This window comes from Rhinatrema bivittatum, chromosome 7 (genome assembly GCF_901001135.1).
Source record: "Rhinatrema bivittatum chromosome 7, aRhiBiv1.1, whole genome shotgun sequence".
Lineage (NCBI taxonomy): Eukaryota > Metazoa > Chordata > Amphibia > Gymnophiona > Rhinatrematidae > Rhinatrema > Rhinatrema bivittatum.
This window is the reverse complement of record NC_042621.1, coordinates 48,350,449-48,364,756: the sequence shown is the minus strand read 5'-3', so window position 1 is coordinate 48,364,756 and position 14,308 is coordinate 48,350,449.

Sequence of the window (14,308 nt, the reverse complement as noted above, 5' to 3'; positions counted from 1 at the left end):
CTAACATCTTGTTCAGTTGTAAAGGAAACCAAACAAATAGACCTTTCAATAACTTCCTGAGAAGAAGCTTCTAAGAAGGCCGTCAAGTTTTGAAAAACAAATGTAGATTGAACACGTCGCACCTGCCTAGAAGTAGAACGAAATGGAAGAAAATGTACTTTGCTAAATGGAGGAAGCTTGTCTAGTGGGATAGACAATATTTCCATTAAATAATATCACAGCACCACAGTAAGTGACTCTTCAACTAAATATGGAAAATTTAAGAACCTTAAGTTTAAATGTCTCAAATTATTTTCAGTTGATTCCACTTTTCTCGACAGTCACGTTCCTTAATTAAGGCATAGTCAACAGACTGTATTTGTTTAATATCAGCTTCCAAGGTAACGATATCAAATGATCTTGATATTGAGAGGTAGTGTTCTGAGATAGGTCTTCCAATTTAGTGGAAATTTAATTTACCTTGGCTGTGCAGGTAGAAAAAGAAATAGCAAGGTTAGCCATCAGGTCCCAGATAGCCTCAAGAGTTACCACTGTCGGTTTTGCCGGCAGGACAAAAGGGACCGCAGGAGTCAAAACTACCCTTGGCGTGGCAGCACCTCCAGGCAAAATAGAAAGGCCTTCCTCAGCACTCGTTCATCGAACTTCACACATCTGAACGGGTTCGAAGAACTCCAGTGCATCACCCTCTTCTGCAGATACTGGAAAAACTCCAGAATCATCTTGTGCAGCAGCTCCCTCTGATATCGACGCCTTAACAATAATGTCATCATCTTGTGTTGTGGTCACCACAACAGGAGAGCTCCGTAGTGCCGGCAGCAAATGACACCTTCTCCCCGGGCGAAAGCGGCCCTCCTTCACCAACATCATACTTGGGGAACTGCATAGCCCCTTCAAGAGCAGAAGCCTTTGTTACGGTGGCCAGCCGCAAACTTCTGCGGTTGGCCTTCTCCACCGCCCTCACGGGACTCACCCCATGCTGCCTCCTGCTCCCCGATGACTCTGCTCCTTGATCGCATGGCAGGGAGCTGCTGCCACTCTTTCCAGCGCCACCGATACTATCACTACTGCTGGTCCCCCCTAGGCACGCGTGCATTTGGGCTGGGGCCTATTTAAGCCTAGCTGTGATCCTCCCTCTTCACCTCAGCAACAGGTCCCACTCAGCCTTGAGAGAGAGTTGCTCCTGGTTTTCCGTACCTGCTCCTCCATTCCGGCTCCTGGTCCCGCGTTCCTGCTCCAATTCCAGTTCTGTGATCCTTTTCCTGCTCCTGCTCCCATTCCAGCTCCTCGTCCCTTTGGTTTGTTTTCTGGTTTCTGACTCGGTTTGTCCCCGGATTCTGCTTCATCTGCCGCCTACCCTGACCTCCTGCCTGCTCACCATCTCTTCATCTTAGCCACCTGCCCCAACCTCTGGCCTGTTCCTGGACTCTGTTACCTGCTGTCGGCCCTGATCACTAGTATGTCTGACTACATTTCCATCTTCAAGGGATTGCCTTCATCTGGAGACCCACACCTAAGTCCTGCCGGCCCCAGTACCCAAGGGCTCAACCTGCGAGGAACGAGAGTTGGTATAGGTAAAGGTCCAGTTGGATCTCCACTTCACCTGCATCCGCCCCCTGATCATGAGGATCTATAGGGGGCTTCCTCCTATAGGTGGCACCAACCTCGTCTTGGTTCAGGAGTCCACTCCTGCAACAGGCATGAATTCCATGATGATCCGCTGTCCCAGGAGAAGAGAGGCCTCTTGCGGGAAGACGCTCACTCCCCTTCCTCTTCGGGGGCATCTAAAGAAGGTAACAATCAAACGATAAGCAAGGAAATGTGGGATGTCAGAGCATGTGGCTAACTCATGCCACCATCTTAGCTCTTCCTACCCCATAGTGTATTTTTTAAGTAACTTTATGGAAATGAACGTCAGCATACACTATGGAATAAGATACCACTGTCCTTACGCCCGGAAACTTCCTACCTCATTTTTTGGAAAAGAGCAAATGCCTGGTTATTCAGCCAGACCTTCCCCCAATCCCATCCCTAAAATGGCGACATACTGCAAAATTGATAATAAAAATAAGAGACTCCCTTTATCCTTTAACTACTGAACTTGTTGTTGAGACTTTAGCAGATTCAACCAAACATCTTTTCTGCCCTGTGAACCTCTCTCTTGGAACCGGGTTCAATAGCACTATTGTATCTCCCATTTACTCTTACTTCCCAATCCATCACAATCCTTCTATTCTAAATAGTCAATGTAATCTACCTCGTATCTTACTCCTGGGGGAATTCTGCACAAAAAAAAATTTTAAATTCTGCGCACAAAAACTTAAAATTCTGCAAAATTCTGCATTCTTTATATTGGTCAAAGTAACACAATTTACATGACAGTCTTTAAGTAATTACATTTTAAATTAATACAGAAAAAAGTTATTACTTAAAGATGCAGAATTTTAAATATTTTGAGCAGAATTTCCCTAGAAATTCACTGTAAGAGTGTCCCTTCCACTCACTCTCCCTACTCCCCTGGCCACTTTGCCCTCTTAGGCCCCAACTCCTCCACCTGCCAGTATCTCTCCCCTCCACCTCTAGGCAAAACCCCTTCCACTCTATCGCCAGTCCCAGAGTTTGACCCTGTTCTCAGTACTGCACCTCACACAGGTTCCCTCTGTCCCTCTCTCTTTCACACACACCTGTTCCCTCTCTCTAGTGCACATATACACACTCTCATACAGGCTCCCTCACTCTCTCGCATACACACATCCCCTCATACAGGGTCCCTCTCCCTTGCACACACACCCACACAGGCTCCCTTTTTCTCTCAAGCATACACCCTCACACAGGCTACCTATGTCTCTCTCTCACACACCCCTTCACACAGGCTCTCTCTCACACATATACAATCCCTTCACATAGGCTAAGAACATGCCATACTGGGTCAGACCAAGGGTCCATAAAGCCCAGTATCCTGTTGATGGACCCTCAGATTTCTGTGTGGTACATGTACACGTAGTGCTGTGTTCAGCTATTCCGCTTTTTCATCATGAATTAATTTATGTATTTTACATAGTGCTTTGTTTTGTACTCTTTATTCTATAGATAACCAGTGTAGTTCTGCAAGTGTTCCAGTAATGTGGTCTCTTTTCCTTTTACCTGTCAATACTCTTGCGGCAGAATTTCGCAATATTTGAAGCGGTCTTATGGTCACATGTGGTAATCCTAGTAATAGGGCGTTACAATAATCAGTGCTTGCGAATATTAGTGCCAATATGAATGCTAATATGAATGTAATCTGCTTTGAGACTAATATGGAAGATCAAATGCCTTTAAATAAATAATCGCTCTATGAACCAAAGGATGACCATGTGTCCCAGAATAATAGGCAAGTCTGTGTGACAGAGATAACAGCAATGTGTTGTGCTTCCTGGCCGCGTACGCTCCGCGGCCAGGCCTGCTCACCTCGCTACGCCTTCCACCAGCTCCGGGCACGTCCCCTCCACAGCTGCTCCCAGCTAGCGGTGTCTCCGGTTCCCCTGCACTCCTGCTCCGAACCAGGCCTCACAGTGGGGCTCGGCGTCCTCTGTGGCATCGGCCCCGCCCCTAGGCACGCACGCGCGGACCGCCCGGCCTCTTAAAGGGCCAGGGGTGGGACCCAGCTCCGCGGCACGCCCTAATTTATCGCTGCATAAAAGGAAGTGGTCTTCTGTTCCATCTTCCTCCTGTTCCAGTCTCCTGTTCCAGCGTCCTCCTGTTCCTACCTCTACCCAGGTAGAACCATTCGGACTGTCTTCTCGGAACTGACCTCTGCTTTGTCCATTGACCACATCTGCACGCTGCCCGGAACTGACCTCTGCTTTGTCCATTGACCACGTCTGCACACTGCCTGGAACCGACCTCTGCCTGATCAATGACCAAATCTGACCGCTGCCTGGAACCTGACCTTTCCCTGACTGACCATCCTCGAACTGACCACTGGTATTGACCCCTGCTTTGGCTGACCACGCTATCCTTGACTCTGGCCTTGATCCTCGCTCTTCATTCAGAGACTCTGTTCTGGCCTTCTCTGGCTCTTGGACTCCCTGACCTGAACATCGACCACGCACCCTTGTTTGTGGTGGGCACACTCTTGAACTTTATCTCTCGGAGATCCTGTGAGGCCCACCTAAGACCAGACAGCCCAGGTAACCAAGGGCTCAACCTGAGGGAACCTGGATTGCTATTGGTGAAGCTCCAGCTAGCCTCCTGTGCTCCGCCTCCTGGTGACAGGTGCTCTCTGGGGCCGACCTGGGAGCCTACCAATCCTGCACCAGGCCAAGGGTCCACCTCCCGGCGCAACACAATGCTTTGATCAGAGACGGGGAACTCCAGTCCTCAAGCACTACAAATTAGGGATCTGCATTTGGATGATCCCTAGGATCTTAGGGAGGAGGAATAGCCTAGTGGTTAGAGCAGTGGGCTACAGACCAGGGTTCAAGTCCTGCTGTCACTCCTTGTGACCTTGGGCAAGTCACTTTACCCTCTATTGCCTCAGGTACAAAACTTAGATTGTAAACCCTCAGGGGATAGGGAAATACCTACAGTACCTGAATGTAAACCTATGGGATATCTCAGATTGAATGTTGGTATATAAAAAATAATAAATAAATGATCCAAAAATGAAAATTGATCCAAATGAGTTGATTTTAAGTTTGGTTTGTTGAACATAATGAATCGAAACTCAACACATTCCAAAAATTCTGAAAATCTTTCAGGTCATTCGTTTCAGCAAATTGTATACACCTTTTGCAACTTGTGTGCGCACAATTTGCTAAAATGAATGACCCAAAATCTCCAATAAACTAAAAAAGACCAGAAAACTTGTCAAAAACAAAAAACCTAAACTGAACTGATTTAAAAAAAAACACAAACAGCAGCTACATTCCTACCACAATCCAGTCTGTTTTTCAGGATTTCCATCATGAATATGTGTGAGACATATTTGTGTACATTTAAGCCAAGACTTGGATTAACATGCGTAACTTGGCTCTTCCTGAGAGCCAGTTGGTAGCACTTGAAGACTGCAGCTCCCCCATCCCTGATCCAGACGATGCCACCCAGCCTGCATCACTCATTATCCGGCTGGCTGTATCGAGAGCATGTTGTTTCGGCTAATACTAGAAAGAAAAGCCATGCAAACTAATGAGCAGTGTTTAGGGAACGCCCTCTGGAATCCCTGTGTGCGTGCTTATTCCCCATTGCCTCAAAGTGATGGGGGGGTGGGGGGGGGGGAGAGTCTTTCAGCTCTGTAGCGCTCTTTTTCCTAATTGAGCAATTCTGCTGAGCTTGCTCTGGTCAGACAGGGGGCAACTTTTAAAAAGCCCGAATAGTTTGCAGGCCCGCCGGGGGGGGGGGGCTTTACAAGGGAAACTCCCCAGGGAGTTTCGCTTTGAGAATTTGGACCGGCAAAGGTGCAAACGTCCGCAGGGGAAAGTAAGTGCTGGGGTTTTGAAAACGAAGCCCTTGCATTGCACTTCCACTTTCCTTGCCCGAACCTCACTTCCAGACCCGCTCCTTTCGCCAGTGGATAAAAGAGCGAGTGCAGTAAAAGCGCATGCACTTTCGCGAGGAGGGCAGTTACCTCCCTATAGGGATTTTATATTGCATATTGCAGGAAGATAGGACACCTTTCTGTGTCCTATCTTCCTGCAATATGACTAATATGGACCTAAAAAAAATTCTGTACTGTTAATAATGTTCCTTTAAGTTGATCCCCAGTACTATACGCCCTAGTTAAGTCTAGTTTGGTTTTATTATACTATAATTTGAATGTTATCAGCTATTGTATCCTTTCTTAAATATGTTGGATTGTAAAGCCTGTTGCTCACTTAGGGGCGGATTTTAAAAGGAGCGCGAATAGCCTACTTTTGTTTGCGCTCCAGGTGCAAACAAAAGTACGCTGGATTTTAGTAGATACGCGCGGAGCCGCGCGTATCTGCTAAAAACCTGGATCGGCGCGCGCAAGGCTATGGATTTTGTATAGCCGGCGCGAGCTGAGCCGCGCAGCCTACCCCCGTTCCCTCCAAGGCCGCTCCGAAATCGGAGCGGCCTCGGAGGGAACTTTCCTTTGCCCTCCCCTCACCTTCCCCTCCCTTCCCCTACCTAACCCACCCGCCTGGCCCTGTCTAAACCCCCCCCCTTACCTTTGTCGGGGGATTTACGCCTCCCAGAGGGAGGCGTAAATCCCCGCGCGTCAGCGGGCCTCCTGCGCGCCGGGACGCGACCTGGGGGCGGGTCCGGAGGGCGTGGCCACGCCCCGGGGCCGCCCCGGGCCGTAGCCACGCCCCCGGACCCGCCCCCGGAACGCTCCCGACACGCCCCGAAAACGTTGCGCGGTTCGGGCCCGCCCCCGACTCGCCCCCTCCGAAAACCCCGGGACTTACGCGAGTCCCAGGGCTCTGCGCGCGCCGGTAGGCCTATGTAAAATAGGCTTCCCGGCGCACAGGGCCCTGCTCGCCTAAATCCGCCCGGTTTTGGGCGGATTTAGGCGAGCAGGGCTCTGAAAATCCGCCCCTTTATGTTCATTGTAAACCGAGGTGATGTTTGCCAACGAGCCGCGGTATATAAAAGTAAATAAATAAATAGATTTGCCCGGGTAAGTAAGTAATTAGTACTTACCTGGACAAATTCCTTTGAGTATTTTAGCCATATTAGCAAAAAGTGTAAATTTGCCAGTGTGTAGATAGATTCCATTCAAACAAAACATTAAAAATATGTATAATGTTGTTTAAAGCCTGAGCATAAATCTCTGTTTTCTGTCCACCGCTTCTCGACACATTATTTGTAAAGAATTGGAAAAAAATCGCTGACATTTTTACTTGGAACTTTTGCAACATTTGATATTATGCTTTATCTTAAAGGAACTTCCTTTTCTCCCAAGCCTTTGTAGGGTTAAAATAAAAAGACAATGTTTAGGAAAACTACAGTACAGTTTCTGATGAAAAACAGATTTTATATTTATCTGCCTCTTGGCAGGAATATTTTCTCATCTCTAAGCCTTTCAAGGACTCAGAGCATAAATGAATCAAGATCTGTCCTAAACAGCTTTCACCAGGAAAACATATAAATTAAGTTTCACTGCAAAAAAAAAAAAAAAAAAGAAAGGTATCTAGTCAGGGTGCTAATATCCAAATATTTCTTAATTTGTGACAAAATGGTACCCAAGTCTATTTGTCAGCAAAGGTGACTGGATCACTGTATGCAGAGCTGAAGGAATCAGTTACATGCTAGGGCTTTGTCCGCCTGAAATGATCCGTGTCACGTAAGCCTACAGGGACCATGGGAGAGCAGCGTATCTTGGCTTTATACCCAGCCAGCGAATTCTCATCTGAAATACGTCCAGACTCCATCACAGAAAAATAATGCTTTTTTTATTTGCATGGAAAGAATCATTAAAAAAAAATCTCAACACCCCCCCCCCCCCCACCACCATATTACTGGGAACGGATTTTCCAAACACTCTAATTAACTCTCTCCAGCATTAAGGAGAGCTCAAATTTTGGAATTCTGTAGCCAACAGCGTGCTATTTTTTACACTGTAAAGACAGCCCGACCCTAGTCAGAAAAGGAGTTTGATAACCTTCAAGCATAAATGCGCCCAATCTAGTTTATGTGGGACACGGCCAGCGTCCTGTCACTGAGTATGTACAATTAGCTGAGAGCCTTATATCGTTCATCTTCATTTTTATGACTGCAAAAATTGAGCAACAGCAGTATACAGCAGTCTGTGTACACCTTTAGGGAGCCATTTTTGAACTTAGCCCATAAGCTCTCCAAGGCAGCACCTGTACTTTTCGCTAATTCTCAGCATGAAAAGGTGCCAGGGCTTTGAAAATTTGCACTAAGCGGCCACATAACGTTGCACCTGCTTTTAACAAGGGCGGCCCAGAGGGGGTAAAATAGCGCACGTGTGCTTGTGAAAATATCAGTGATTACAACATGCTACTTCCCTTCCCCTCTTCCCTACCCGCCACCTAAACGTGCCCCCATGGAGAAGTCTCTTTGCAGTCCAGCTAAAAGTCAGAATGCCATGGAAGCCTACGAGTACTTCGAGCTCACGCGAAGGAAGGCAATTTTCAGCCAAAGTCATTTTAACTGGATAAATCCTTATTTACCCAGACAAATGGCTTTAAAAGTAGTTCTTCATATGAGTTAACTGTCTGTGACTTTGCTGCATGCTGGTGTGCATGCCGGTGTGAAAATCTTCAAGCAGTAGAAAAGGACCGGAAGGCTCATCTGCATACTGCTCCCAGCATCCCCCGAGAGAGGAGTCCAGAGGTCACCGCAAGCGATCCAGGGATTGAAGTCCACAGCCCCAGCTTCGAGAGGCCCTGCACCCTTTGCAGTAGAAGAGGACCGGAAGGGCGTGCCTAACGGCGCGTGAATTTCAAACTGAGTGATCAATTTAATGGAGGTTAAAGAGGATTGGTAAGTATAGCTTTGGGAAATCTTTGGTCTTATAAAAGTTTGGTGAAAGGTGAAATAGAGGGATATATTCTTTAGTTTGTGTGTGTCTGAGTTAATAAGCAAGCCAGAAATAGTTAATTCTAGTGTCTGTCTTTGCCACCCACTCAACCCTTGATTTTTAGGCAAGAGACACTTTCTCATTAAAAATTAATCAGGGTCTTATCTAAATCATACTATTGTACCAGTCCTTATTGAAAATTGAATAATCCCCTTGTAGGACACTAGCTGATTAATTAGCAAATTAACCTGTAAATTTAAAGTACTCTAATTCCAACTCCCTTAGTATCCTAAACTTAAATTCCGGATTAATTAGTAAATACTCCTGTAAATTTAAAGTACTCTAATTCCAACTCCCTTAGTACCCTAAACTTAACCAGGAACCTAATAAAACTAAGATGAAGGCAGCAGTCCAACAGCAAGAGGAGTGCTTTCCAATCTTTTGCATTGAGTGTCACATGTATGATTTTTTTACCCACCAGTGAGAGATTGTATGTGTGCACTCGGTGCAAATAGCTCCTGGCTCTCAGGGAATGAGTCCGATCTCTGAAGGCTAGAGTAGCAGACTTGGAGGAGCTGAGGCAGACAGAGAGGTACATTGATGAGACCTTCAGGGACATAGTAGCCAAGTCCCAAATCCAGTCTGGCAGTCCCAGTGCTGCCTTGGATTAGAAAGGTCTCCCAGTAGAAGAACATCACCCTGGTGTAGCAGGAAGTGATCCTGTAGCAAGGACCTGCTCTCTAGGTGATGTATTGTCCTCTCACACTAAGAACGTCTCCCAGATCAACTGCTGAGGAGGGAAGGGTTAGGCCGGACATCATGGTGATTCAATTATTAGAAATGTAGATAGCAGGGTGGCTGGTGGACGTGAGGACCGCCTGGTAACTTGCCTGCATGGTGCGAAGGTGGCAGACCTCACACGTCACCTAGATAGGATTATAGACAGTGCTGGGGAGGAGCCGGCTGTCGTGGTACATATGAGCACCAACAACATAGGGAAATGTGGGAGAGAGGTTCTGGAAGCCAAATTTAGGATTTTAGGAAATCCAGAACCTCCAGGGTGGCATTCTCTGAAATGCTTCTTGTTCCACGTGCAGGTCCCCAAAGGCAGGTAGAGCTCGAGTTTCAATGCTTGGATGAGATGATGGTGCAGGGAAGAGGGATTCAGTTTTGTAAGGAACTGGGGAAATGTTTGGGGAAGGGGAGACTTTTCCGAAAAGATGAGCTCCACCTTAACCAGAGTGGAATCAAGCTATTGGCACTAACTTTCAAAAAGGAGATAGAGCAGCTTTCAAACTAGAACAAGGGGGAAACCTGACAGTCACTCAGCAGTACATGGTTTGGAGAAATGTACCCTTGAAGGATTCTAATGAAACAGGAGAGTTAAGGCATCCCAACTGGGAGGTTCCAACAAAAGCAAACGTAGTCCATGTGCCTATATGTAACAAATCACCAAAGCTAATGATTTCTGAATTATCCCAAACAACTGAAAAGCAGGTTGTTAATACAAGCAAAAAACACACTTTGAAATGTCTGTATGCCAATGCCAGAAGTCTAAGAAGTAAGATGGGAGCGTTAGCGTGTATAGCAGTAAATAATGAGAATAATATAACTGGCATCACACAGACTTGGTGGAAGGAGGATAACCAATGGGACAGTACTATATCAGGGTACAAATTATATCGCAATGATAGGGAGGATCAACTTTGTGGGGTTGTGGCATGTTATAGAGTCCAACAGGATAAAGATCATACAAGAAACTAAATGCTCAGTAGAATCTATAAGGGTAGAAATCCCATGTGTGTTGGTTAATAGTATAGTGATAGGATATACTACGATCCACCTAGACAAAATGGTCAGACAGATGATGAAATGCTAAGAGAAATCAGGGAAGCTAACCAATTTGGCAGTGCAATATTAATGGGAGATTTCAACTACGCCAATATTGACTGGGTAAATGTAACATCAGGACTTGCTAGAGACATAAAGTTCCTGGATGTAATAAATGACTGCTTCATGGAGCAATTGGTTCAGGAACCAACAAGAGAGGGAGCTATTTTAGATTTAATTCTTAGTGGAACGCAGGATTTGGTGAGAGAGGTAATGGTGGTGGGGCCACTTGGCAATAGTGGTCATAACGTGATTAAACTAATAACTGGAAGGGGGACAATAAGTAAATCTACAGCTCTAACACTAAACTTTCAAAAGGGAAACTTTGATAAAATGAGGAAAAGAATTAGAAAAAACTGAAAGGTGCAGCTGCAAAGGTTAAAAGTTTTCAACAGGCATGGACATTGTTTAAAAATACAATTCTAGAGGCGCCATCCAGATGTATTCCATGCATTAAGAAAGGTGGAAGGAAGGCAAAACGATTACTGTCATGGTTAAAAGGTGAGGTGAAAGAGGCTATTTTAGCCAAAAAAAAAGATCCTTCAAAAATTGGAAGAAGGATCCATCTGAAGAAAATAGGAAAAAAGCATAAGCATTGTCAAGTTAATTATAAAACCTGATAGGCAGGCTAAGAGAGAATTTGAGCGCTAACGAATAAACGACTGCTTCATGGAGCAATTGGTTCAAGAACCCAATGAGAGAGGGAGCTATTTTAGTTTTAATCCTCAGTGGAACACAGAATTTGGTGAAAGAGGGTAATTGTGGTGGGGCCACGGCAATAGTGATCATAACATGATCAAATTTGAACTAATAACTGGAAGGGGGACAATAAGCAAAATCTATAACTCTAACACTAAATTTCAAAAGGGAACGTTTTATAAAATGAGAAAATAGTTAGAAAAAGCTGAAAGGTGCAGCTGCAAAGGTTAAAAGTGTACAACAGGCATAGACATTGTTTCAAAATACAATCTTAGAAGTGCAGCTCAGATGTATTCCATGCATTAAAAAAGGTGGAAGGAAGGCAAAACGATTACTGGCATGATTAGAAGGTGAGGTGAAAGAGGATATTTTAGTCAAAAAAAATCCTTTAAAAATTGGAAGATGGATCCATCTGAAGAAAGTAGGAAAAAGCATAAGCATTGTCAAGTTAAGAATAAAACATTGATAAGACAGGGTGAAGCGAGAATTTGAAATTAAGTTAGCCGTAAAGGCAAAAACTCATAATAAAAACATTTTAAAATATATCCGAAGCAAGAAACCTGTGAGGGAGTTGGTTGGACCATTAAAGGGGCTCTTAGGGAAGATAAGGCCTTTGCAGAAAGACTAAATGAATTCTTTGCTCCCATGTTTACTACTGAGGTTGTTGGGGAGTTACCAGTTCCAGAGATGGTTTTCAAGGGTGATGAGTCAGACGAACTGAACCAAATCACTGTGAACCTGGAAGATATAGTAGGCCAGATTGACAACGTAAAGAGTAGCAAATCACCTGAACCAGATGGTATGCATCCTAGGGCAGTGAAGGAACTAAAAAATGAAATTTCTGATCTATTAGTTAAAATGTGTAACCTATCATTAAAATCATCCATTGTACCTGAAGACTGGAGGGTGGCCAATGTAACCCCAATATTTAAAAAGGGCTCTAGGGGAGATCTGGGTAACTATAGACCAGTGAGACTGGCTTCAGTGCCAGGAAACATTGTGGAAACTATTCTAAAGGTCAAAATCGTAGAGCATATAGAAAGACATGGTTTAATGGAACATAGTCAACAAGGATTTACCCAAGGGAAGTCTTGCCTATCAAATCTGCTTCATTATTTTCAAGGGTTAATACACATGTGGATAAAGGTGAACTGGTAGATGTAGTGTATTTTGATTTTCAGAAGGCATTTGACAAAGTCCCTCATGAGAGGCTTCTAAGAAAACTAAAAAGTCATGGGATAGGAGACGATGTCCTTTCGTGTATTACCAACTGGTTAAAAGACAGGAAACAGAGAGTAAGATTAAATGGTCAATTTTCTCAGTGGAAAAGGGTAAACAGTGGAGTGCCTCAGGGATCTGTTCTTGGATCTGTGCTTTTCAATATATATATAAATGATCTGGAAAGGAATACGAGTGAGGTTATCAAATTTGCGGACGATACAAAATTATTCCGAGTAGTTAAATTACAAGCAGATTGTGATATATTACAGGAGGACCTTGCAAGACTGGAAGATTGGACATCCAAATGGCAGATGAAATTTAATGTGGACAAGTGCAAGGTGTTGCATATAGGGAAAAATAACATTTGCTGTAATTACACGACGTTAGGTTACATATTAGGAGCTACCACTCAGGAAAAAGATCTAGGCATCACAATGGATAATACTTTAAAATTGTCAGCTCAGTGTGCTGCAGCAGTCAAAAAAGCAAACAGAATGTTAGGAATTATTAGGAAGGGAATGGTAAATAAAATGGAAAATGTCATAATGCCTCTGTATCGCTCCATGGTGAGACTGCACCTTGAATACTGTGTACAGTTCTGGTCATCGCATCTAAAAAAAGATATAGTTGCAATGGAGAAGGTACAGAGAAGGGCGACCAAATTGATAAAGGGGATGGAACAACTCCCCTATGAGGAAAGGCTGTTCAGCTTGGAGAAGAGACGGCTGAGGGGGGATATGATAGAGGTCTTTAAGATCATGAGAGGTCTTGAATGAGTAGATGTGAATTGGTTATTTACACTTTCGGATAATAGAAGGATTAGGGGGCATTCCATAAAGTTAGCAAGTAGCACATTTAAGACTAATCGGAGAAAATTCTTTTTCACTCAACGCACAATTAAGCTCTGGAATTTGTTGCCAGAGGATGTGGTTAGTGCAGTTAGTGTAGCTGAGTTCAAAAAAGGTTTGGATAAGTTCTTGGAGGAGAAGTCCATTAACGGCTATTAATCAAGTCTACTTAGGGAATAGCCACTGCTACTAATTGCATCAGTAGCATGGGATCTTTTTGGTGCAGGGAAGAGATATTCAGTTTTGTAAGGAACTGGGGAAACATTTGGGGAAGGGGAGACGTTTCCGAAAGGTTGGGCTCCACCTTAACCAGAATGGAACCAAGCTACTGGCACTAACTTTTAAAAAGAAGATAGAGCGGCTTTCAAACTAGAACAAGGGGGAAACCTGACAGGGTACTTGCCAGGTTCTTGTGGCCTGGTTTGGCCTTTGTTGGAAACAGGATGCTGGGCTTGATGGACCCTTGGTCTGACCCAGCATGGCAATTTCTTATGTTCTTAAGCAAGCTGCACTCTTGCAGCTCACATGAAATTATATTGTTTTCTGAAGCTACTATAATCTCGTTTTCCTTTCTTCAGTTCTGCCAATCTGAGATGGGAAAGACTCCTATGCTGTCATTTGTAGTAAATTATCCTGGATTTCTTTTCTTATTGGCTTACATGTTTTTGGTGCTGCGAAAGCACAAAATCAGCATTCTGTGTCTAATAATTAACTATGGGCTCCATTCACTCAAAATCTTTTGGGCCTTTGGAGAACGAATAGGGAATAAAACCCCCAAATATCATCCATCATAAAATAAGATAAAAACATGAGAACATAAAAATTGCTATATTGGGTCAGATCAAGGGTCCATCAAGCCCAATATCCTGCTTCCAACAGTGGCCAATCCAAGTCGCATGTACCTGGAAAGTATTAAACATTAAATAGATTAAATAGATCTCAATCTACTATTGCTTATTATTTAATAGCAGTTTATGGATTTTTCCTCTAGGAACTTATCCAAAGGTTCCTAGTTAAGCCCATTTACACTAACTGCTGTAACCACATCCTCTGGCAATGAATTCCAGAGCTTAACTATGCGCTGACGGGTAGATTTTTAAAAAATACGCACACATGTCCATGTGCGCGCGCTATCCAGCATGTGCACATGGACGTGCGATTT